Source organism: Bos indicus, chromosome 6 (assembly GCF_029378745.1).
Source record: "Bos indicus isolate NIAB-ARS_2022 breed Sahiwal x Tharparkar chromosome 6, NIAB-ARS_B.indTharparkar_mat_pri_1.0, whole genome shotgun sequence".
NCBI classification, from domain to species: Eukaryota; Metazoa; Chordata; class Mammalia; order Artiodactyla; family Bovidae; genus Bos; species Bos indicus.
Genome location: NC_091765.1, coordinates 6,753,704 through 6,781,222, shown reverse-complemented (window position 1 = coordinate 6,781,222; position 27,519 = coordinate 6,753,704). Strand labels below are relative to the sequence as shown.

At 41.8% G+C, this 27,519-nt stretch overlaps 1 long non-coding RNA gene across 4 annotated transcripts in view; it reads left to right on the top strand.

Moving 5' to 3' along the window:
- Positions 1-27,519, top strand: part of LOC109560224 (uncharacterized) — a 162,540-nt gene that overhangs the window by 100,310 nt on the left and 34,711 nt on the right. The window lies entirely within an intron of this gene.

Genomic DNA, 27,519 nt, shown 5'->3' with positions numbered 1-27,519 from the left:
GCATTCCCACCAACAGTGTAAGAGGGTTCCTTTTTCTTTGCACCCTCTCCAGCATTTATTGTTTGTAGACTTTTTGATAGTAGCCATTCTGACTGGTGTGAGGTGGTACCTCATTGTAGTTTTGATTTGCATTTCTCTGATAATGAGTGATGTTGAGCATCTTTTCAGGTGTTTGTTAGCAAGGCAGCAATTTTATAGGATCCACATGTGCTGGTTGAATGACGTTGCGTGAAGGATTTATGACTGCGTCTTCTGCCTTATTATTATTTTTTTTTATATTTATGTATCTGGCTGTGCCAGGTCTTCATTGCAGCATGCTGGATCATTGGTTGTGGCACTCGAGGTCTTTAGATTTGGCGTGTGGGGTCTAGTTCCCTGACCAGGGATCAAACCCAGGCACCCTGCACTGGGAGCATGAAGTCTTAACCCCGGGACCACCAGGGAAGTCTCTGCCTTATCTTTTTTAAGCTGGGGCTGTTCACCCAAATAATGAGTCTCTCTCCAGCAGTTTGAGTGAGAGGTTGCTCATTTCCTACGCCCCTCATACCACAGTCAGAGGAAGATGGGTTTGCATTATTTCAACTCCCCATTCCCACATCCATTATGTTTCTGGCATTTTTTTTTCCTTTTTTAGTTCTACCAGTTTATTGCTACCAACCCATCTCCCTCTACCCTCATGCATGTGTGCTCAGTCATGTAACCCCATGGACTACAGCCTGTCAGGCTCCTCTGTCCATGACTTATCCAGGCAAGAATACTGGAGTGGGTTGCCATTTCCTTCTCCTTTAAGGAAATCTTTTCCTTTGAGACCATTTCCATTTGCCTGTCAGCTTCTAGCCTACTTCATCATTATCTACCATCTGATCCATCTATCATTATCTACTGTCTGTCCCCGTTTATCATTGTTATCTACCATCTATCACGGAGAATCATGGCACTGGGCTCACCATCTTCTTATTGTCCCACTGTGTCTTGCCATCATCCTGGGTGAGCTCAAAGTCCATGTGGATAAGATACTTGTCACTCTGTCCTCACAGTGCTTTAATCTCCTAATCTCTAATAACCTTTACTTTTGCTACACTTTATCCTACACCCAGGGCTACAACCTGTGATTTGTAGAGATTTTCCTCCTGTGAAATGTAACATGCCACTCTGTGTTCACAGATTTTCATCTGCTTGGCTCCTTCATTTTCCTCATACCATCAATTCTCAGCTTGATGAGAACCTCAGTCAGTTATTTCCTCTATTTCCCTCAAAGTTTGGAGCCCCCTCCTGGTTTGTTTACATTCTCTTTCCAGTCGATACATGTTGCCAATAAAATACTTCCTTTGCTGTCCCAAGTGCTATTACACATGCATGGTCTCTAGTTTCAGAGGAATCATACCCTGCTGGGCAAGACTTTTGTATACCCCAAAATAAAAAATAAAACGGCAAGCAATAATTCTTTCAATTTATGTATTCTCATTTTCAGTATTACCTGTTACTACTTTATTTACGTCTATAAATTCTTCATCCACCTATTCATTCAACATATATTGGAATTCTCATTATGACCTAGGCGCTGGGCTAAATTACAGAGATAGAATGATGAACACATACACTTTCTGTCAAGAGAAAGCATAGCGTGAAATTAGAATAATTTGGTACCTGCAAAGATTTTTTTCCTATCTGTATGTCTTCATTTTATATTTATTTGGCTGAGGTGGTATCTTTTCTCCTTCACATTATGATAATTGAGTTTCTCTCATCTTAAGAAATGAAAACAACTCTCCCTGGATTCTGTTGGCATTTCTATAAGCTGCTCCGTCCTTTTCCTTCCCCCTCATAGCCAGTCTTCTTGGAAAAGTGATCTGTACGTCTCCGTATTCTTACCTTCGATTAGAGCCTCAGTCTATTGCAGTGGAGCTTTCATATCCGTCCCTCCACCGAAACTACTCACTAAGCTCGTTGATGAGTTATTTTGCTGCCAAATCCAATACACTTGTCTTGGCCCTTATTTTATGTCATTACTGCATTCTAGACCATGGGCTCCTCCCTTTTTGAAATTTCTCCTTTTCTTCTCTTGACTTTATTCTTCCTTTATATTCCTCTTCTCTAAATGTCCTTTTCAGGCTCTTTCATGGGCATCTCTTCCTCAACCAACATTTTATATTTTGAAGTTGCATCTTAGGATCTCTTTGTTTTTGCCATTCCCATGTCTTCAGTTTCCATCTGTGGGATTAAAATTTTAAGATACAGCCCAGATCTGTCTCCTACCAGGTACCTATTCCTTACCAAGTTGCTCTGTTTGCAAGTTCAATTGGTGCCTCAGACCCCACAAGCTGGAAAGAACCTTAACATTCCACTCAGCCTTGTTCTCTCTTGCAGGTCCTGTATCAGTGAATGGTGCCATCATCCTTGGAATCATTCTAAAGCCCTTCCTCTCCTTTATCCTTGGCTTTCCATTTTCTCAACAAATCAATACAGTTTTAACTCCTTAACATCACTTAAATATGTTTTCCCTTCCTTTTTATTCCCAGATAATTACCATTTTCCACCTAGATAACTGCAATACTCTCCTAAATGATTTTCCCCTCTCTGGTCTTCCAGAATCTAATTTGTGCAGAGAATATCTTTATAAAATGCAAATTTGACTGCGTCTTGTCCTTCCCTGTTAACAATCAGTGATACCCTATTGCTGTCAGCATAAAGTTCCAAATTCCTTACCTCTCCTGCACCCCCTTTTACTCTTCCTTCACAGGGTGCTGTCATCCATCGCATGTCTCTTTGCATATCTTCTTTCCTCTGCTGGGAAATCCCACCCCTCACACCATGCTTTTCCTGCCTGACATCCACTCAGCCTTTGGGAGTTGGCTCAGTGCTGTCACCTCTCCAACAGGCCTGGCTTGCCTACATCCTTCCTCTATGCCTGGGCTAACTTTTCTTCATATCAGTATCATCATAACTCTTTGATTTTACATTTATTGTATTGATTGTAATAGTCTGATACCCTGTTTGTTTCTTCTACTCTTCTACTTTCCCATTTGACATCACCATCATCTTCATTACCTCCACCATAGTTTGGCCCCAGGTAAATAGCAGGGAGGGAACACAGCTCCACCCATCAACAGAAAATTGGATTAAAGATTTACTGAAAAAGAAAAAAAAAAAAGATTTACTGAGCACAGCTCCGCCCATCAGAACAAGACCCAGTTTCCCCCTCTGTCAGTCTCTCCCACCAGGAAGCTTCCACAAGCCTCTTATCCTTCTCCATCTGAGGGCAGACAGACTGAAAAACACAATCACAGGAAACTAACCGATCTGATCACATGGACCACATCCTTGTCTAACTCAATGAAACTAGAAGCCATGCCCTGTAGGGCCACCCAAGACTGACGGGTCATGGTGGAGAGTTCTGACAAAACATGGTCCACTAGAGAAGGGAATGGCAAACCACTTCAGCATTCTTGCCATGAGAACCCCATGAACAGTATGAAAAGGCAAAAAGATAGGACACTGCAAGATGAATTCCCCAGGTTGGTAGGTGCCCAATATGCTACTAGAGATCAGTGGAGAAATAACTCCAGAAAGAATGAAGAGACAGAGCCAAAGCAACACCACCACCTAGTTGTGGATGTGACTGGTGATGGAAGCAAGGTCTGGTGCTGTAAAGAGCACTACTGCATAGGAACCTGGAATGTTAGGTCCATGAATCAAGGCAAATTGGAAGTGGTCAAACAGGAGAAGGCAATGGCACCCCACTCCAGTACTCTTGCCTGGAGAATCCCATGGACGGAGGAGCCTGGTAGGCTGCAGTCCGTGGGGTCGCTAAGAGTTGGACACGACTGAGTGACTTCACTTTGAATTTTCACTTTCATGCATTGGAGGAGGGATAGGCTACCCACTCCAGTGTTCTTGCCTGGAGAATCCCATGGACAGAGGAGCCTGGTGGGCTGCCATCTTTGGGGTCGCACAGAGTCAGACAAAACTGAAGCGACTTAGCAGTAGCAGCAGTAGCAAACAGGAGATGGCAATAGTGAATGTCGACATTTTAGGAATTAATGAACTAAAATGGACCGGAAAGGGTGAATTTAACAGAGATAACCATTATATCTATTACTGTGGGCAAGACTCCTTTAGAAGAAATAGAGTAGCCATCATAGTCAACAAAAGAGTCCGAAAAGCAGTACTTGGATGCAATCTCAAGAACGACAGAATGATCTCTGTTTGTTTTCAAGGCAAACCATTCAATATCACAGTAATCCAAGTCTATGCCTGACCAGTAATGCTGAAAAGCTGAAGTTGAATGGTTCTTTGAAGACCTACCAGAACTTCTAGAACTAATACCCCAAAAAGATGTCCTTCTCGCTATAGGGGACTGGAATGCAAAAGTAGGAACACAAGAAATACCTGGAGTAGCAGGCAAATTTGGCCTTAGAGTAGAGAATGAAGCAGGGCAAAGGCTAATACAGTTTTGCCAAGAGAACATACTGGTCATAGCAAACACCCTCTTCCAACAACACAAGAGAAGACTCTACCCATGAACATCACCAGATGATCAATACTGAAATCAGATTGATTACAGTTTTTTCAGCCAAAGATGGAGAAGCTCTATACAGTCAGCACAAACAACACCAGGAGCTGACTGTGGCTCAGATCAGTTCAGTTAGTTCAATCGCTCGGTTGTTTCCGACTCTTTGCGATGCCATGGACTGCAGTATGCCAGGCCTCCCTGTCCATCATCAGCTGCCAGAGTTTACCCAAATTCATGTCCATTGCGTCAGTGATGCCATCTAACCATCTCATCCTTTGTCATCCCCTTCTCCTCCTGCCTTCAATCGTTCCCAGCATCAAGGTCTTTTCAGACATGTCAGCTCTTCGCATCAGGTGGCCAAAGTATTGGAGTTTCATCTTCAACATCAGTCCTTCCATGAACACCCAGGACTGATCTCCTTTAGGATGGACTGGTTGGATCTCCTTGCAGTCCAAGGGACTCTCAAAAATCTTCTCCAACAGCACAGTTCAAAAGCATCAATTTTTTGGCTCTCAGCTTTCTTTATAGGCCAACTCTTACACCCATTCATAACTACTGACAAACCATAGCCTTGACTAGATGGACCTTTGTTGGCAAAGTAATGTCTCCTTTTAATATGCTGTCTGGGTTGGTCATAACTTTCCTTCGAAGGAGTAAGCATCTTTTGATTTCAAGGCTGCAGTCACCATCTGCAGTGATTTTGGAACCCCCCAAAATAAAGTCAGCCACTGTTTCCACTGTTTCCCCATCTATTTGCTATAAAGTGATGGGACCAGATGCCATGATGTTAGTTTTCTGAATGTTGAGTTTTAAGCCAGCTTTTTCACTCTCCTCTTTCATTTTCATCAAGAGGCTCTTTCATTCCTCTTCACTTTCTGCCATAAGGGTGGTGTCATCTGCATATCTGAGGTTATTGACATTTCTCCTGGCAATCTTGATTCCAGCTTGTGCTTCATCCAGCCCAGCATTTCTCATGATGTACTCAAGTGAAATAAGCAAGGTGACAATATACAGCCTTGACGTACTCCTTTTTATATTTGGAACCAGTCTGTTGTTCCATGTCCAGTTCTAACTGTTGCTTCCTGACTTGCATACAGATTTCTCAAGAGGCAGGTCAGGTGGTCTGGTATTCCCATCTCTTTCAGAATTTTCCACAGTATATTGGGATCCACACAGTCAAAGGCTTCGGCATAGTCAATAAAGCAGAAATAGATGTGTTTCTGGAACTCTCTTGCTTTTTTGATGATCCAGTGGATGTTGGCAATTTGAACTCTAGTTCCTCTGCCTTTTCTAAAACTAGCTTGAACATCTGGAAGTTCATGGTTCACATACTTCTGAAGCCTAGCTTGGAGAATTTTGAGCATACTTTAGTAGTGTGTGAGATTAGTGCAATTTTGTGGTAGTTTGAGCATTTTTTGGCATTGCCTTTCTTTGGGATTGAAATGATCCTGTGATCACTGCTGAGTTTTCCAAATTTGCTGGCATATTGGGTGCAGCACTTTCACAGCATCATCTTTCAGGATTTGAAATAGCTCAACTGGAATTCCATCACCTCCACTAGCTTTGTTTGTAGTGATGCTTCCTAAGTCCCACCTGACTTCACATTCCAGGATGTCTGACTCTAGGTGAGTGATCACACCATCGTGATTATCTAGGTGATGAAGATCTTTTTTGTACAGTTCTTCTGTGTATTCTTGCCACCTCTTCTTAATATCTTCTGCTTCTGTTAGGTCCATACCATTTCTGTCCTTTATTGAGCCCATTTTTGCATGAAATGTTCCCTTGGTATCTCTGATTTTCTTGAAGACATCTCTAGTCTTTCCCATTCTATTGTTTTCCTCCATTTGCTCTGATCACTTAGGAAGGCTTTCTTATCTCTCCTTGCTAGTCTTTGGAGCCCTGCATTCAAATGAGTATGCTGCTGCTGCTAAGTCACTTCAGTCATGTCCGACTCTGTGCGACCCCATAGACGGCAGCCCACCAGGCCCCCCCATCCCTGGGATTCTCCAGGCAAGAACACTGGAGTGGGTTGCCATTTCCTCCTCCAATCAAATGGGTATATCTTTCCTTTTCTCCTTTGTTTTTCGCTTCTCTTCATTTCACAGCTATCTGTAAGGCCTCCTCAGATAGCCATTTTTTGTTTCTTTTTCTTGGGGATTGTCTTGCTCCCTGTCTCCTGTACAATGTCACAAACTTCCATCCATAGTTTATCACGCACTCTGTCTATGAGATCTAGTCCTTTAAATCTATTTCTCACTTCCACCATGTAATCGTTGCTCAGATGACCTAAGTCAAATTCCTTATGATTATACAGTAGAAGTGAGAAATAGATTCAAGGGATTAGATATGATAGACAGAGTGCCTGAAGAACTGTGGATGGAAGTTCGTGACATTGTACAGAAGGCAGGAATCAAGGCCATTCCCAAGAGAAAGAAAGCAAAAAGGCAGAAGGGTTGTCTAAGGAGCCCTTACAGATAGCTGTGAAAAGAAGAGAAAGGAAAGGCAAGGGAGAAAAGGAAAGATGTACTCATCTGAGTTCAGGGTTCCAAAGAATAGCAAGAAGAGATAAGAAAGCCTTCCTTGGTGATCAGTGCAAAGACATAGAGGAAAACAACAGAATGGGAAAGACTAGAAATCTCTTCAGGAAAATTAGAGATACCAAGGGAACATTTCATGCAAAGGTGGGCACAATAAAGGACAGAAATGGTATGGACTTAACAGAAGCAGAAGCCATTAAGAAGAGGTGGCAAGAATACATAGAAGAAACATAACAAAAAAGATCTTCATGACCCAGATAATCACGATGGTGTGATTACTCACCTACAGCCAGACATCCTGGAATGTGAAGTCAAGTGGGCCTTAGGACGCATCACTACATACAAAGCTAGTGGAGGTGACAGATTTCCAGTTGAGCTATTTCAAATCCTAAAAGATGATCCTGTAAAACTGCTGCACTCAATATGCCAGCAAATTTTGAAAACTTGGCAGTGATCACAGAAAGGCAAGGTCAAAGACTGCTCAAACTACTGCACAGTTGCACTCATCTCACACACTAACAAAGTAACGCTCAAAATTCTCCAAGCCAGGCTTCAGCAGTATGTGAACTGTGAACTTTCAGATGTTCAAGCTAGTTTTAGAAAAGGCGGAGGAACCAGAGATCAAATTGCCCACATCCTCTGGATCATCAAAAAGCAAGAGAGTTCCAGAAAAACATCTACTTCTGCTTTATTGACTATACCAAAGCCTTTGACTGTGTGAATCACAAAAAACTGTGGAAAATTCTGAAAGAGATGGGAATACCAGACCACCTGACCTGTCTCTTGAGATATCTGAATGCAGGTCAGGAAGCAACAGTTAGAAGTGTACATGGAACAATAGACTGTTTCCAAATAGGAAAAGGAGTATGTCAAGGCAGTATATTTTCACCCTGGCTTGGAGAATTTTGAGGATTACTTTACTAGTGTGTGAGATGAGTGCAATTGTTCGGTAGTTTGAGCATTCTTTGGCATTGCCTTTCTTTGGGATTGGAATGAAAAGTGACATTTTCCAGTCCTGTGGCCACTGCCGAGTTTTCCAAATTTGCTGACATATTGAGTGCAGCACTTTCACAGCATCATCTTTCAGGATTTGAAATAGCTCAACTGGAATTCCATCACCTCCACTAGCTTCATTTGTAGTAATGCTTCCTAAGTCCCACTTGACTTCACATTCCGGGATGTCTGGCTCTAGGTGAGTGATCACACCATCGTGATTGTCTGGCTCGTGAAGATCTTTTTTGTACAGTTCTTCTGTGTATTCTTTTCACCTTTTCTTAATATCTTCTGCTTCTGTTGGATCCCTACCATTTCTGTCCTTTATTGAGTCCATCTTTGCATGAAATGTTCCCTTGGTATCTCTAGTTTTCTTGAAGAGATCTCTAGTCTTTCCCATTCTGTTATTTTCCTCTATTTCTTTGCACTGATCACTAAGGAAGGCTTTCTTATCTCTCCTTGCTATTCTTTGGAACTCTGCATTCAGATGCTTATATCTTTCCTTTTCTCCTTTGCTTTTTGCTTCTCTTCTTTTCACAGCTATTTGTAAGGCCTCCCTATACAGCCATTTTGCTTTTTTGCATTTCTTTTTCTTGGGAATGGTCTTGATTCCTGTCTCCTGTACAATGTCACAAAGTTCTGTCCATAGTTCATCAGGCACTCTATCTATCAGATCTAGGCCCTTTAATCTTTTTCTCACTTCCACTGTATAATCATAAGGGATTTGATTTAGGTCATACCTGAATGGTCTAGTGGTTTTCTCCACTTTCTTCAATTTAAGTCTGAATTTGGCAATAAGGAGTTCATGGTCTGAGCCACATTCAGCTCCCAGTCTTATTTTTACTGACTATATAGAGCTTCTCCATCTCTGGCTGCAAAGAATATAATCAATCTGATTTCAGTGTCAACCGTCTGGTGATGTCCATGTGTAGAGTCTTGTGTTGTTGGAAGAGGGTGTTTGCTTTGACCAGTGTGTTCTCTTTACAGAACTCTATTAGCCTTTGCCCTTTTTCATTCTGTACTCCAAGGCCAAATTTGCCTCTTACTCCAGGTGTTTCTTAACATCTTTTGTATTCCAGTCCCTTATAGTGAAAAGGACATCTTTTTTGGGGTGTTAGTTCTAGAAGGTCTTGTAGGTCTTCAAAGAACTGTTCAACTTCAGCTTCTTCAGCATTACTGGTTGGGGCATAGACTTGAATTACCGTGATATTGAATGGTTTGCCTTGGAAACGAACAGAAATCATTCTGTTGTTTTTGAAATTGCATCCATGTACTGCATTTTGAACTCTTTTGTTGACTATGATGGCTACTCCATTTCTTCTGAGGGATTCCTGCCCACAGTAGTAGATATAATGGTTATCTGAGTTAAATTCACCCATTCCAGTCCATCTTAGTTTGCTGATTTCTAGAATGTCGATGTTCACCCTTGTTTGATTACTTCCAATTTGCCTTGATTCATGGACCTAACATTCCAGGTTCCTATGGAATATTGCTCTTTACAGCATCGGACCTTGCTTCTATCACCAGTCCCATCCACAATTGGGTGTTGTTTTTGCTTTGGCTCCATCCCTTCATTCTTTCTGGAGTTATTTCTCCACTGATCTCCAGTAGTATATTGGGCATCTACCGACCTGGGGCAGTTATATGCAGAGTACATCATCAGTAACGCTGGGCTGGAGGAAGCACCAGCTAGAATCAAGATTGCCAGGTGAAATATCAATAACCTCAGATATGCATTTGACACCACCTTTATAGCAGAAAGTGAAGAGGAGCTAAAGAGTGTCTTGAAAGTGAAAGAGGAGAGTGAAAAAGTTGGCTTAAAGCTCAACATTCAGAAAACTAAGATCATGGCATCCGGTCCCATCACTTCATGGCAAATAGATGGGGAAACAATGGAAATAGTGGCTGACTTTATTTTTCTGGGCTCCAAAATAACTGCTGTGGTGACTGCAGCCATGAAATTAAAAGACACTTACTCCTTGGAAGGAAAGTTATGTCCAACCTAGACAGCATATTAAAAAGCAGAGATATTACTTTGCCAACAAAGGTCCATCTAGTCAAGGCTATGGTTTTTCCAGTGGTCATGTATGGATGTGAGAGTTGGACTATAAAGAAAGCTGAGCGCCGAAGAATTGTTGCTTTTGAACTGTGGTGTTGGAGAAGACTCTTGAGAGTCCCTTGTACTGCCAGGAGATCCAACCAGTCCATCCTAAAGGAGATTGGTCCTGGGTGTTCATTGGAAGGACTGACGCTGCAGCTGAAACTCCGATACTTGGCCATGTGATGCAAAGAGCTGACTCATTTGAAAAGACCCTGATGCTGGGAGGGATTGGGAGCAGGAGGAGACGGGGACGACAGAGGATGAGATGGCTGGATGGCATCACCGACTCAATGGACATGGGTTTGAGTAAACTCCCGGAGTTGGTGATGGACAGGGAGTCTTGGCGTGCTGCGGTCCATGGGGTCACAAAGTTGGACATGAGTGAGCGACTGAACTGGGCTGAACTGCTCTGAACAGGTTGTTTGGTCATAAGCAGTATGCCAGTGCTTTTTTTCTTAGACCTTTTATTGATGTGTAGTTGATTTACAGTACTGTGTTAACTTCAGGTGTACAGCGTCGTGATGTTGGTTTTTTTTTTTCCTGTTATAGCCATTATAGGTTATTATGAGGTTTTGAACAGAATTCCCTATGATAGACAGTAAATCCTTGTTTTTTATTCATGTATAGTGTTAATTGCTCAGTTGTGTTTAACTCTTTGTGACCCAATGGACTGTAGCCCGCACGCCAGGCTCTTCTGTTCATGGAGTTCTCCAGGGAAGAATACTGGAGTGGATAGCCGTTCTGTTCTCCAGAGGATCTTCTTGACCCAGGGGTGGAACCCAGGTCTCCTGCATTTCAGGCAAACTCTTTACCATCTGAGCCAGCACGGACGCTATGTATACACTATACATGTACACTTGATGTGTCAGTTCAGTTCAGTTCAGTTCAGTCGCTCAGTCGTGTCCGAGTCTTTGCGACTGCATGAAACGCAGGAAGCCAGGCTTCCCTGTCCATCACCAACTCCCGGAGTTCACTCAGACTCACGTCCATCGAGTCAGTGATGCCATCCAGCCATCTCATCCTCTGTCATCCCCTTCTCCTCCTGCCCCCAATCCTTCCCAGCATCAGAGTCTTTTCCAATGAGTCAGCTCTTCGCATGAGGTGGCCAAAGTACTGGAGTTTCAGCTTCAGCATCATTTCCTTCCAAAGAAATCCCAGGGCTGATCTCCTTCAGAATGGACTGGTTGGATCTCCTTGCAGTCCAAGGGACTCTCAAGAGTCTTCTCCAACACCACAGTTCAAAAGCATCAATTCTTCAGCGCTCAGCTTTCTTCACAGTCCAACTGTCACATCCATACATGACCACAGGAAAAACCATAGCCTTGACTAGACGGACCTTTGTTGGCAAAGTAATGTCTCTGCTTTTGAATATGCTATCTAGGTTGGTCATAACTTTTCTTCCAAGGAGTAAGTGTCTTTTAATTTCATGGCTGCAGTCACCATCTGCAGTGATTTTGGAGCCCCCCAAAAATGAAGTCTGTCACTGTTTCCACTGTTTCCCCATCTATTTGCCATGAAGTGATGGGGCCAGATGCCATGATCTTCGTTTTCTGAATGCTGAGTTTTAAGCCAACTTTTTCACTCTCTTCTTTCACTTTCATCAAGAGGCTCTTTAGTTCTTCTTCACCTTCTGCCATAAGGGTGGTGTCATCTGCATACCTGAGGTTATTGGTATTTCTCCCGGCAATCTTGATTCCAGCTTGTGTAGTGGTTTGTTAATTCCGTCCTCCTGATTTGTCCCTCCCCCTCTCCCCTCTCCCCTTTGGTGACCATACATTTGTGTTCTGAGTCTGTTTGTTTTGTATAAAGACTCATTTGTATTGTTTTTTAGATTCTACCTGTACCCGACACTATAAAATATTCATCTTTCTCTATCTGACTTACTTCATTAAGTATAATTTTTCTGCTCATTTTTTATTGAATTGTTTGTTTTCTCCATATTCAGTTGCATGAGCTGTTTGTGTATGTTAGATATTAACCCCTTGTCAGTCACATAATTTACACATATACTTCCATTGCTCAGATTATTTTTTGTTTTGTTTATAATTTCCTTTTCTATGCAAAAGTTTTTAAATTTGAGGAAGGCCTCTATCTGTGAACTTCCCATTTAGAACTGCTTTTGTTTGCATCCTATACATTTTGTAAGGTTGTGTTTTCATTTGTCTCAAGATATTTTCTGGTATCTTTGATTTTATCTTTGAGCCATAGCTTTTTTAGTAGCATGTTATTTAGTCTGCATGTGTTCATTCTTTTCCTTTTTTTGGTCCCTGTGGTTGATTTCTAATTTCATGCTGTTGTTATCAAAAAAGATATTTGAAGTAATTTCTGTTCCTTTACATTTGTTGAGGCTTATTTTGTGACCTACTGTGTGCTCTATCCCAGAGAAAGATCCATATGCACTTGAAAAGAATCTATTATTTTTGTTTTTGGTTCTTTTTTTTTTTGGACGTGGCATCCTCTACTGCTGCTGCTGAGTCACTTTATTCGTGTCGGACGCTATGCAACCCCATAGACGGCAGCCCACCAGGCTCCCCCGTCCCTGGAATTCTCCAGGTATCAATTAAGTCTTAGCTGATCTATTGTATCATTTAGGACCTCTGTTATATTGATTTTCTGTCTGGATGATCAGTCCACCCATGTCGGTGAGATGTCAAAGTCTCCTACTATTATTGTCCATTTCTCACTTTATGTCTGTTAGTATTTGTTTTACATATTTAGGTTCTCTTATATTGGGAGCACATGTGTTAATAAGTAAAATACTCTTTTCTTGTATAGATTTCTTTGTCATTATATAATAGAGTCTTTGTTTTTCTGTATGGTCTTTGTCTTAAAGTCTATTTTGTCTTTATGAGTACTGCTATACTTTCTTGTCCAGTTCCTCTCACTTTCAGTGTATGTGAGTGGTTTTCACCCTGAAGTGAGTCTCTTGTAGGCAGTATATTTGTCCCTCCCACTCTCTTCTCTCCCCTTTGGTGACCATACGTTTGTGTTCTATCTCTGAGTCTGTTTCAGTTTTGTATATAGACTCATTTGTATTGTTTTTTAGATTCCACCTGTACCTGATACCATATAATATTCATCTTTCTCTTGTTTTTTTTTAATCCACTCTGCCTCTCTCTATCTTTTGGTCAGAGCATTTTGTTCACTTATAGTTCAAGTAATTATTGACAGGTATGTACCTATTGCCATTTTAATCGTAGTTTTTCGTTCTCCTTTTTAATTTTTCCTTTTGTGCTTTGATGATTTTCTTTCGTAAAATGCTTAAATTTCTTTCTTTTTGTTTTTTGTGAATCTGTTGTATGTTTTTGATTTGTGGTTACCATGAAGTTCTAGTATGTTGACCTGTAATTATGTGTACTTTCTTTAAGAAATGTAAGTTTAAACATGTTCTAAAAGATCAACATTTTTATACTCCCTCCACCACATTTTGTGACATTAAAGTCCTGGTTTACATCTTCATGCTTATCCTGTTACTGTTAATTGCAGTTACATCATTTTTATATATTTATTTATTTTTTCTATATACTGGCTTAAGGGATCTTCATTTCTTTTATGTATTTGTCTTTAATATTGTGATTTTCCCTTTCCTATAGATTCTTGCTTTTCTTATATATAGAGAAAACCCTTCAATATTTCTTTTAAGATAGGTTTCAGTTCAGTTCAGTTCAGTTGCTCAGTCATGTCTGACTCTTTGCGACCCCATGAATCGCAGCACACCAGGCCTCCCTGTCCATCACCAACTCCCGGAGCCTACCCAAACCCATGTCCATTGAGTCGGTGATGCCATCCAGCCATCTCATCCTCTGTCGTCCCCGTCTCCTCCTGCCCGCAATCCCTCCCAGCATCAGGGTCTTTTCCACTGAGTCAACTCTTTGCATGAGGTGGCCAAAGTATTGGAGTGTCAGGTTCAGCATCAGTCTTTCCAATGAACACCCAGGACTGATCTCCTTTAGGATGGACTGGTTGGATCTCCTCGCAGTCCAAGGGACTCTCAAGAGTCTTCTCCAACACCACAGTTCAAAACCATCAATTCTTTGGCGCTCAGCTTTCTTCACAGTCCAACTCTCACATCCATACATGACCACAGGAAAAACCATAGCCTTGACTAGATGGACCTTTGTTGGCAAAATAATGTCCCTGTTTTTGAATATGCTGTCTAGGTTGGTCATAGCTTTCCTTCCAAGGAGTAAGCATCTTTTAATTTCATGGCTGCCATCACCCTCTGCAGTGAATTTGGAGCCCCCCAAAATAATGTCTGACACTGTTTCCCCATCTATTTGCCATGAAGTGATTTGACTGGATGCCATGATCTTAGTTTTCTGAATGTTGAGCTTTAAGCCAACTTTTTCACTCTCCTCTTTCACTTTCATCAAGAGGCTTTTTGGTTCCTCTTCACTTTCTGCCATAAGGGTGGTGTCATCTGCATATCTGAGGTTATTGATATTTCAGGTGGCAATCTTGATTCCAGCTTGTGCTTCTAAGATAGATTTAGTATTGGTGAATTCTTTTTAGTTTTTGCTTGTCTGAGAAATTTTTTATCTCTCCTTCTATTCTAAATGATAATCTTGCCCAGTAGAATGTTCTAGATTGCAGATTTTGCCCTCTCAGGACTTTGTATATCTTGCCACTCCTTTATGTCTGCACAGTTTCTGCAGATAAATCAGCTGATAGCTTTATGGAGATTCCCTTGTAACTGACTCTTTGTTTGGCTCTTGCTGCCATTAACATTTTAATTATGATATACCTTGGCCTGGGTAAGTTTGGGTTCATCTCTTTTGGGACCCTCTGCTTTCTGGACCTGGATATCTGTTTCCTTCTTTAGGTTTGGGAATTTCTTAATTTCTTTAAATACACTTTCAATCCTCTTCTCTCTTCTTCTGTAATGTCTATTATGTGTAGATTGACACAGTTTATATTATCCTATAGATCTTATATGTTGCTTTCAATTCATTTGTCTTCCTTTCTAATGTTCTGATTGAGTGATTTCCATTATTTTGCCTTCCAGATCACTTATTCATTCTTTTGTGTCATTTAGTCTGATGTTCACTGTCTCTGGATTGGTTTTTATCTTAGCAATTAAACTGTCAATTTTGATTGGTTTATTTTTATAGTTTTTAGTTCCTTTTTACAGTAGTCTGTGTTCCAATCAACAATCTTTTTAAATTCAGTGAGCATTTTCATTACTTTATTTTTTATCTTGTTGTCTAGTACACTGATAAACTCCTCCATTTGTTCTCTCAGGGGATTTGTCTGGGTTTTTCAGTTGGAGTGGTTCCTCTGTGTTTTCGTTTTACTTGAGTTTCTCTGTCTCTATGAACTTAGGAAAAACAGTTATCTGCTGTGGTTTTGAAACATTGTTTTTATGTGGGAGAGTCTCTGTGTAGATGTCTAATGTTTTTGGTATGAGGGCTGGTTTTGGTATGTATGCCAGCCACGCCTTTCCTCAGGATATGCTGGCTGTTAACCTCTTGATAGGGAGTGTGGATATTGTTGTAGTGTCTAGAGCCTGTGTTAGATGTGAAGTGAGGCTTCCTCTCTGCCCTGTCAGGGCCAGGGTCTGCTCCCCAGGTGTTGGAGTAAAAGTGGCGAAGTTTGGGACTGATCAGTTCTATTGCCCTTGAGTGATAAGGCTCCGTGTCCTGCCTCAGAGGTGATTGCTGAAGCAGTGAGGCCTGTGCAGTCAGAGAGGGCCTGTGCACCACCTTTGTAGCTGTCTGCAGTTCTGCTCAGAAGTGGCCTAAGGTCACATCTCTTTCTCTCTGTGTTTGTCCCAGATCTAGTTAGTGCATGGTGTTGAGTAGAGTAGGGCGGGGGCTGGGGTTGTTCGTAGCTCCAGGAACTACTATAGCTGTTCTGTCTAAGATCTGGGCTGCTTCTGTGGCACTTTTCTCTCAGAACCTCTCTATACCAGTTCTAGTGCTAAACTGTGGTGTGGAGTGGAGGACCCAGGGAGCTCCCCGTGAGAGCGGAGCTGCTGCCTTCTTCTGAACATGCTCACAGGGGCCATCATCACCTAGTTCAGACAGTACCTCAGGCCCTCCAGCTGTCTCTCTGCAACTAGATGTGTTCTCCCGGGGCTCTCTGCCTGAGATTAGCACTTGGCTGACAAGTGCTTTTGTGGCAGTGTTCCTGCATATACTGATGATGACCACTGAGACCCCACCTACCGCCAGGTGTGTGCACTGACAGTGGCTTCCTTGGCTCCACCTGGATCATTCCCCAGGCGCCCCCGTCTGTCTCTGCGTGGCTAGACCAGATCTTTGCCCAGATCTCACGGGATCTCATGCCAGGCTATAGCGTGGAGGGAGCAGGGCTAGGATGTTTGCCCCCTTTGGATTGGGAAGTGTATCAGGGTGGCAGCTACCAGAGCAAGGCTGTCTCTGCCTTGATTGTTAGTAAGCCAGCACATGAGCACCTCTTACAAATAGAATCCAGGCTTCTCTAGCCCTGTCTGTCTCAGGGCATTTCTTAGCAGGCAAGGGAACTTGTCTCCTCTGTGCAGGATCTTAGGACTGGGATGCCCAGAGTGTGGCTCCATCTGCCTCTCCCCCATGTGGGAGTCCACCCATGTGGACCTTCTCTACCTTACAGATCTCCACAAGAGACACAGGAATCAACCCAATGCCATTTATCCCCTATCCTACCTGATTATTGATCTTTATTGAAACTCTGGTGGTACAAGAGTACCTCTGTCAGCTTCCAGTTAGTTTTCCATGAAAATTTTTTCACATGTAGAAGTGATATTTTTGTTGGGGGAAGTAAGCTCCACGTCCTCCTACTCTGCCATCTTGATTTCCACCATACCCCACTCCTTTCTATTCTGACACTATAAGGTCATGGGCTTACTGGGTGTAGTATTTTGACTTCTGCCTACTTTTCAGTCTGAATAAAGAGCGCGCATTTGCAAATTTCCAAAAGAAAGATAGTTGCAGGTAATTGGCTCCAAAGCTAACTAGTTGGTAAAATACTGCAAGGAACTTTGACTCCTTGATGAAATGAAGCAAATTTTCATCTCAGAAGGAAGGAATAATGTTGTCAAAGAACTACTTTTGGGGCTTGGCAGAAGTAGTATTGCAGAAATAAAGGACATCTTACCAGTTTTAGGAAAAACATCAGTTAGCTTTGCTATATTTTTACCTCCTTGCCACAGAGAATCACACACAGAGATTACCATGACTGTATGTACTCTTTGTAGATAGTTTTGAATATGTAGCTAAGAAAAAAGAAAAGTAAAAATTGCTCAAAGGATCATCTCCCAAGGTAATCAGTGTTAGCATTTCTGTGTGTATGTTTCTATATAAATATAAATGCACACACACCATTCATTTATATAAAGTATACACTTTACACAGAGAGATGAGATCATACTATATATACTATTTTGTAAGTACTTCAAAAATTGACAACTGTTTAAAATTTTCTCATTTCATGAGATGAGATTTTAATGAGATCATTAAGAAATTTTTAAAAATTATATTGAGCAGTCATTACAGATAACTTAGAAAATATAAAAAAGCATGAAGAAAAATTTAAAGATTCATAATCCCACCAACTGAACATAATTGCTGTGATGTTTACATATGGTTCTTCCAGTTTAAGTATATGTGTATGTATATATTTTCATATATTCCTTTGTATATTTATGTGTGTGTATGTATATACATCTTGTATGTATACGAATACATAAGTGTGTATATGTGTATATTCATATAGGTTTTTGTGTGTACTGTTGATACCCACATGCATATCTTCATTTGGTCATATTTATATTTTAGAAAGCTTCATTTGAGACCAAATATAGGAAAGATTTGAGGGACACATCTGGAAGAGAAGGCTAATTAAATATTACTGTGATCTTGGTGAGAAATGAGGACTGAAAGTAAGATGATGAAAATGAGGTTGGAGAACGGATAACCACAGATATGTGGGAACGCCCTGGTGGTGTCAGAGAGTAGAATAGCAAACAAGACAGCAGATAACAGCTGTACCAGATGGGTATGTATCTCCCAAGGGCATCAGGGCACAGCATTCTCTTCTCAGTTAGCTCATCTCTATGGAAGACCACCCTTTGAAATACAGATAAAGTCCCTAAACAGTATCAGTCAATCAGACATTGAAATTTGCCCCCAATGAATGTTTTTACCCTTTTCAACAGGAATTTTCTTCTTGAATCATCTCCCTGTTAAGAAAACAGGTTAACTGAAATAGAATCACTCTAATAACTTAAATTGCTTTTTCTTTTCTTTTTTGAATTCATTCATTCTTCCCTCCATTCATCCTTCTATAACCATAAGCTGTATAAGTCAATTTATGAAGTTTAACTAAAATGTGAATTCCTTTTTGTCTTGATCTTTCACTGGGAGTTTTTTATTTTCCTGTGTCTGCATAAAAATCTAGGCAGTCTCATGATTTTTCTGACTGTTTAAGTAATAAAATGTTCTATCAGGGCCTCCAAGTTGCCCAATTGTAGGGGACACCATTTGCATTGTAATCTTTGTGAATGTGTCTCCCCAACTCGAATAATGGGAATGGTGCCATTGGAGTTTTGCAACATGGCCTTGAGTCCTAAGGTCACTTTAATATCAAAATCATAGTTTTAATTCAGTATTTAGGTATGTTTCATATCATATATTGAAGAATACATTACTTTTCATTCAGTTAGGACTTTTCCTCCCCACCCCGCCTTCATTCTAGGGCCTGGCAGGAGACACACCATACTGTAAACCTTATTGCTCAGCCCTTAGGGCTGTGCAGTTGGGAGGAGGGCTAGAGGCGGCCCGTCTGATTGATCTGGCCCTCAGTCTAACTCTCCACTCATAGCAGTGCCTCATCTTCAGTCGGTTCCTCCCAGTGCCCCTGGGATTCTGCCTTGTGGCAGTTATCACAAAACCCCTTACTCCTAGGTTGGCTTCCACCCTCTCAGACTCTCCTGTTGGAAAGTGAAAGTGAAGTCGCTCAGTCGTGTCCAACTTTTTGTGACCCATGGACTGTAGCCCACCAAGCTTCTCGGTCCATGGGATTCTCCAGGCAAGAAGACTGGAGTGGGTTGCCATTTTCTTCTCCAGGGAATCTTCCCAACCCAGGGATCAAACCCAGGTCTCCCACATTGCAGGCAGACACTTTAACCTCTGCACCACCAGGGAAGCCCTTAAATACGAGAATACAGTCTCTCAGAAAACCTTCTGTAGAGACACAGAACTTCAGATCCAAGTACTAACATCAAAGATTTCAAAGGGAGGAAAGGAAGCCAGGTTGAAAGAAGAAGGGGGAGGAGGTGGGAGAGGGGGGCGAAAGGGGTGGCCTTACAGTCTCCTGCCACCTACAGATACCCAGGCGTTATGGGACTTTTCCCTGGGCCTCCAGAGAAGGGAGGACTGGAACTCGGCCGTACCAGAAATCAGACCAGACCAGAACCAGAATTCGAGTTCTCTGCCAAGAGGAGGTGATCAGTCTCCAATCCTCAGCTCAGGCTGAGGGCCCTTTGACCAGATTCCTGCGTCCAGGACCGGGGGACTAGAAAAACGGGGAAGGATAGGAAGGGTTAAGGAGAGGAAAGAGAGAGGGAAGGGGAGAGAGGTCAATAAAGTCTCTTGTTCCTTACCCGGTCGGAGCAGTCTGGCCAGTTGTCCACGTCAGGAGGAGACCAGGGACAAAAGGGTCCCAGTTGCAGCCGCTGGGTCTGGTCCATTGGCAGGCAAGCTGGCCCCTGAGTACCCCGAGTGATCAGGATGTCAGTCTCAGCAAAGAAGAGTCCCCACCAGAGTTGCCATTTGTTGCAGGAAGGCGGACCCCTTCCAGGGCCTGAAACTGGGCTCTTGTCTAACGCTCAGAAATGAATTGTCCGAGGAGACACATATGCTGACAAAGCAAGAGACTTTATTGGGAAAGGGCACCTGGGTGGAGAGCAGTAGGGTAAGGGAACCCAGGAGAACTGCTCTGCTGCGTGGCTTACAATGAGAGGATACCTTTTTAAATGACCCCGGGTGGATACTTGTTTTCATCTAGTCCCTAGAATTCCCATACTTCTGACCCATTGCTAGAGGAGAGAGCAGGACCTTCTGAGTCACCCATGTGTGTCTGCTCTCCTAGCTTGCTGTAGCAGGTACAGGAGAGGGTCAGATATTATTACCTTGTGCTTGTCAGTTGGGACTGGGACTGCAGTGAAGCTGCTGAGGCAGTCACCCTGAGTGCAAGATTACAGCGGGTGCCAAAAAAACTCAGCAATTAAGATAAACTATTGTAATGAAATATTTTAAAAATAAATATTAATACAAAAAACCATGATGAGCAAGGTATCAAAACTATGACTAAAGACAGGATTAGAGCACAAGATGTTCACTGAGTGCTGTGACTGTTTGAGGTGCATCGCAAACAGCACTCATCATTGTTCTCCCAAAATGCATCTTCTTTCCAGTGAAGTAATCCTCAAAAAATTCTCTCAATTGGCACTCTCATGCGAAGAGTTGACTCATTGGAAAAGACTCTGATGCTGGGAGGGATTGGAGGCAGGAGGAGAAGGGGACAACAGAGGATGAGATGGCTGGATGGCATCACTGACTCGATGGACGTGAGTCTCAGTGAACTCCAGGAGTTGGTGATGGACAGGGAGGCCTGGCGTGCTGCGATTCATGGGGTCGCAAAGAGTTGGACACAACTGAGTGACTGATCTGATCTAATCTTATTATATCTATGTTGAAATTTAGGCTCTGTGTTCCAACAGCTCTCTTTGAAATGTTTGTTGTTTTTGTATTGTTGCATCAGTCAAAATTTCCAGTTTAAATTATATCCATCTAGCTATTCATTTAATGGGGTTGTGTATGAAAGAGGATAAAGACACTCTTCAAATGCCAATGCTTAATTCATTTTAAGAGATGATTAAAGGGCTTCCCTAAGTGGCTCAGATGGTAAAGCGTCTGCTTCCAATTTGGGAGACCCGGGTTCAATCCCTGGGTCAGGAAGATCCTTTGGAGAAGGAAGTGGCAACCCACTCTAGTAGCGATTTCACTTTCACTTTCCAAACTAATGACTATTAGATGGAAATGTTTATACTTACAAAGGGTATACTAATTGGTCTGCCTCACAAGTAGGCCTTGAGATTGATACGTAAAATTAAAAGGAGCCACAATGCATTCCACTTTCCTGTCCCTTGAAACATTGTCATGTTACCAGCTCCTCTATTCTGCTCACCTGTGTAGTCAGCCCACTAAGCTGTTGTGAATCAGCTCATTCCACAGTGTCTGATCAGTTTGTCAGTGTAAAAAGAGATTTTCAGAAATGGAATGATGAGTCTGATCCCGTTCGGAGTAAAATTCAGTTCAGTCACTCAGTCATGTCCGACTCTTTGGGACCCCATGGACTGCAGCACACCAGGCTTCCCTGTCCATCACCACCTCCCAGAGCTTGCTCAAACTCCTGTCCATCGAGTCGGTGATGTCATCCAACCGTTACATTCTCTGTCGTCCCCTTCTCCTCCTCCCTTCAATCTTTCACAGCATCACGGTCTTTTCCAGTGAGTCAGTTCTTCGCATCCAGTGGCCAAAGTATGGGAGTTTCAGCTTCAACATCAGTCCTTCCAGTGAATATTCAGGATTGATTTCCTTTAGGATGGGCTGGTTGGATCTCCTGGCAGTCCAAGGAACTCTCAAGAGTCTTCTCCAACACCACAGTTCAAAAGCATCAATTCTTCGGCACTCAGCTTTCTTTATAGTCCAACTCTGACATCCATACACCACTACTGGAAAAACCATAGCTTTGACTAGACGGACCTTTGTTGGCAAAGTAATGTCTCTGCTTTTTAATATGCTGTGTAGGTTGGTCGTAACTTTTCTTCCAAGGAGCAAGCATCTTTTAATTTCATGGCTGCAGTCACCATCTGTAGTGATTTTGGAGCCCAGGAAAACAAAGTCTCTCACTGTTTCTATTGTTTCCCCATCTATTTGCCATGAAGTGATGGGGTCAGATGCCATGATCTTAGTTTTTTGAATGTTGAGTTTTAAGCCAACTTTTTCATTCTCCTCTTAGACTTTCATCAAGAAGCTCTTTAGTTCCTCTTCACTTTCTGCCATGAGGGTGGTTGTCATCTGCATATCTGAGGTTATTGATATTTCTCCCAGCAATCTTGATTCCACCTTGTGTTTGATCCAGCCTGGCTTTTCGCATCATGTACTCTGCATGTAAGTTAAATAAGCAGAGTGACAGTATACAGCCTTGACGTACTCCTTTCCCAATTTGGAACCAGTCCATTGTTCCATGTCTAGTTCTAACTGTTGCTTCTTGACCTGCGTACAGATTTCTGAGGAGGCAGAGAAGGTGGTCTGGTATTCCCATCTCTTTGTCAGAGAAAAATTAATGGTCCTCAAGGTATCTGATCAGAGAAGGCAATGGCACATCACTCCAGTACTCTTGCCTGGAAAATCCCATGGATGGAGGAGCCTGGTAGGCGGCAGTCTATGGGGTTGCTAAGAGTCGGATACGACTGAGAAACTTCACTTTCACTTTTCACTTTCATGCATTGGAGAAGGAAATGGCAACCCACTCCAGTGTTCTTGCCTGGAGAATCCCGGGGACGGGGGAGCCTGGTGGGCTGCCATCTATGGGGTCGCACAGAGTTGGACACGACTGAAGTGACTTAGCAGCAGCAGCAGCAAAGTATCTGATTGTCAGTTTCTTTGTAAAGAGTGTTTTTATTACCCTTCAGCTGCCTTAGAGGTAGTTGTTAGGTAAGGATGAAGTCAAACTTTGTATCAAGGAGTGCAGATAATGCATATCAATATAAGCATTGAGTTTTTTTAAGTTTATTTTCAAGCTGATGTATTAAAGGGGTAATTTAATCCATAAACATTTGTTATGTAAAGCTAACTTCCTCCAGAGCAGTTGGCACCAGTGATTTTGAGTGGTGAAAGATAATTCTCTGAAATCGATTCAAGCACCTTCTGCCTTTTGTGTAACCAGGTACAAATTAGTGAGTTTCTTTCTTTTTTTAAAAAAAATTTAAATGTATTTATTTTAATTAGAGGCTAATTACTTTACAATATTGTGTTGGTTTTGCCATACATCAACGTGAATCTGCCACGGGTGTACACGTGTTCCCCATCCTGAACCCCCTCCCTCCTCCCTCCCTGTACCATCCCTCTGGGTCATCCCAGTGCACCAGCCCCAAGCATCCTGTATCCTGCATCAAACTTGGACTGGCGATTCGTTTCTTATATGATATTATACATGTTTCAATGCCATTCTCCCAAATCATCCCACCCTCTCCCTCTCCCACAGAGTCTAAAAGACTGTTCTATACATCTGTGTCTCTTTTGCTCTCTTGCATACAGAGTTATCATTACCATCTTTCTAAATTCCATATATATGCATTAGTATACTGTATTGGTGTTTTTCTTTCTGGCTTACTTCACTCTGTATAATAGGCTCCAGTTTCATCCACCTCATTAGAACTGCTTCAAATGTATTCTTTTTAATGTCTGAGTAATACTCCATTGTGTATATGTACCACAGCTTTCTTATCCATTCATCTGCTTATGGACATCTAGGTTGCTTCCATGTCCTGGCTATTATAAACAGTGCTGCGATGAACATTGGGGTACACGTGTCTCTTTCAATTCTGGTTTCCTTGGTGTGTATGCCCAGCAGTGGGACTGCATGAAAATTGAAACTGTAATCAGAAATCTTCCAGCAAACAAAAGCCCAGGTCCAGATGGCTTCACAGCTGAATTCTACCAAAATTTCAGAGAAGAGCTAACACCTATCCTACTCAAAATCTTCCAGAAAATTGCAGAGGAAGGTAAACTTCCAAACTCATTCTATGAGGCCACCATCACCCTAATACCAAAACCTGACAAAGATGCCACAAAAAAAGAAAAGTACAGGCCAATATCACTGATAAATATAGATGCAAAAATCCTTAACAAAATTCTAGCAATCAGAATCCAACAACACATTAAAAAAATCAAACACCGTGACCAAGTGGGCTTTATCACAGGGATGCAAGGATTCTTCAATATCCACAAATCAATCAATGTAATATACCACATTAATGAATTGGAAATAAAAGCCATGTGATTATCTCAATAGATGCAGAGAAAGCCTTTGACAAAATTCAACATCCTTTTATGATAAAAACTCTCCAGAAAGCAGGAATAGAAGGAACATACCTCAACATAATAAAAGCTATATATGACAAACCTACAGCAAACATTATCCTCAATGGTGAAAAATTGAAAGCATTTCCCCTAAAGTCAGGAACAAGACAAGGGTGCCCACTCTCACCACTACTATTCAACATAGTTTTGGAAGTTTTGGCCACAGCAATCGGAGCAGAAAAAGAAATAAAAGGAATCCAAATTGGAAAATAAGAAGTAAAACTCTCACTGTTTGCCCATGACATGATCCTCTACATAGAAAACCCTAAAGACTCCACCAGAAAATTACTAGAGCTAATCAATGAATATAGTAAAGTTGCAGGATATAGCATCAACACACAGAAATCCCTTGCATTCCTATACACTGATAATGAGAAAATAGAAAGAGAAATTAGGGAAACAATCCCATTCACCATTGCAACGAAAAGAATAAAATACTTAGGAATATATCTACCTAAAGAAACTAAAGACCTATATTTAGAAAACTATAAAACACTCGTGAAAGAAATCAAGGAGGACACTAATAGATGGAGAAATATACCATGTTCATGAATCGGAAGAATCAATATGGTGAAAATGAGTATACTATCCAAAGCAATCTATAGATTCAATGCAATCCCTATCAAGCTACCAATGGTATTTTTCACAGAGCTAGAACAAATAATTTCACAATTTGTATGGAAATATAAAAATCCTCGAATAGCCAAAGCAATCTTGAGAAAGAAGAATGGAACTGGAGGAATCAACCTACCTGACTTAAGGCTCTACTACAAAGCCACAGTCATCAAGACAGTATGGTACTGGCACAAAGACAGAAATATATATCAATGGAACAAAATAGAAAGCCCAGAGATAAATCCACGCACCTATGGACACCTTATCTTTGACAAAGGAGGCAAGAATATACAATGGATTAAAGACAACCTCTTTAACAAGTGGTGCTGGGAAAACTGGTGAACCACTTGTAAAAGAATGAAACTAGAACACTTTCTAACACCATACACAAAAATAAACTTAAAATGGATTAAAGATCTAAACGTAAGACCAGAAACTATAAAGCTCCTAGAGGAGAACATAGGTGAGTTTTTTTCTTATGTCCACCTGCAGTGTATTGTTCCGTAAAGTATCAGGTTGTCAGCTTTGGTTGAATGACCCAGCTCCATACGTATAGCCTGTAGTGCATTTGGCTTAATAAACTAAAGAAACTAAACTAAAGGAACATGCTGGCCACAGCCAGGAGGATTTTATAGAACCATTCCTGCTTGGGAGAGCATAATTGGGATTTGAATTAATTATAATCCAGAAAGTTGTCTTAGCCCAAGGCATATGACCTCTGAGACCCCAAATGCCAAAATCATAACTATGTAAAAATGATCCATATAATAACAGAACACATAAGCTGAATTGAATTTCATGCCATGATGTTTCCTAAAATGCACTGTCAAAAGAATTGTTGTGTACCAGTTCCTGCTGATATATAAATGACCATATTTAAATCTAATTACAGTAACCCTCCGGAAGTGAAAGGCTAACTTGTTCAGAAACTGATTTAGGGCTCAGTGACACCAGGGAGTCTGTAGCCCTGTTGCTGCAAGTGAGCAGAAGGTCTGTGAACATTAACACACATTACAAAGTCCATATTTCCAACAAAACATTTTGCAGAGAATAAAATGGAAATTCAAGAAACATGTACACATTTACTGAATATTTTTATTAATATTAGCATTGATATGAGAGAATACATTTCATATATATAATACAAAGCATAACCAAATCTATTTTAGCCCTTCTAGTTAAAAAAAAAAAAGTCATGCTTAGTCTCTGCAGGTGGGGTATGCTGGAAGTGCCAGGGTATCAAGGCCACCAGGAACTTTTCTCCCTTGAAATCAGTGACTTTAAGAAACTTTATATGTATACACATATGTAGATATTTGTATGAAGCTCTTACTACAGAAGTGATACATACTTATTGTTGAAAATCACAACTATAGATTAAAAGGAGACAATAACCTTCGATAATCCCCCCACTTAGGGACTATCCCCAACTATTTCAGGTTGGTACCCTGCAAACCAGACCTGAAGACAGAATGAAGCGCCTGGAGTTTCTGCGGGAGTGCTCGTGGGAGAAACCTGTGCGTGACGGAGGCCGCAGGACAGGGCTGGGGTGGGGGCTGTCTGCTGCATGGGGCATGCAGTCTTCAGCTGGTCCTCTGAGATGGTCTGGAAGTGGAGTAGCCCTTCGGGGTTGTTCCCCAGCTAGACGGAGGGGTTGGGTCTTTGTTCTCCTGGTTGACCGTTAATAGGACACAGCCTGCCCCTGGAGAGAGGGTGCAGCCTCAGGCCCGGGCCAGGTTCAGGGAGGACCTAGCCGTGCCCTGACGCTGTCAGCGCTGGACCATCCTGGCAGCCTGGAGACGAAGGCTTCTGTGCTGTGGTTCTATGGGCAGGTACGGTTGGGGTCGTGGTAGCTTGATGGGAGATGGATCTTGTCAGGATGCCACAGTATTCACTGAAATTTAGCTCTTGCATAGCTTAGATCAACTTGCTTAATAGGCTCAAGTTACTTCATGTGGGAAGAACTTCTCCCGTACCCTGACTGGTCTCTTTTTCTGAGGAAAATGCGGAGTAACTAGCCCTATGGTGGCAGCTGTCCTTGGGGTCACAGCTGATGCTTATAAGCTCTCTCTCCCGTTATCCATTCTAGATTTGCCTTGTTCTTGGGGGTTGTTCATAGGAGTCTTGGGATCCTGGCCGTTATGCCCTTCTCTCGCTGTGACTGCTGCCCTTATCTATTTTCTTTTAAAATTTGGCAGAGAAATACTAAACAATTTTGTAGTGGGTCATGTGGGTACCAAACATATTCGTTCCTCCTCCTGTTGTGTAAGAGCAAGCCTTCCTTCTGATACTCTGGGTTGGTTACTTCTGCAGGATTGTAACTTCTTACCTTGACTATTGGTCTCTTGGGAAATAGAATTTCTAATGTGAAATATCAGAGTATTAGTTAATACTTCACTATTCTGTAATAGTTAAATAAATCCCCAGTATACCCCAAGAAAGAAGTCTGTTTTTACAAGAAGTTAATTTGGCCAGCATGAAAATGGGAAAGTAAACTTCACAGAAAATGGTTCTTATGACTTAGGCAATCACAAATGAATGATTAACAGGCTTAAATATCCCTGATGATTATGACTCTGTTGTATATCAAGCTTGTTCAGGGCAGGTAAGAGA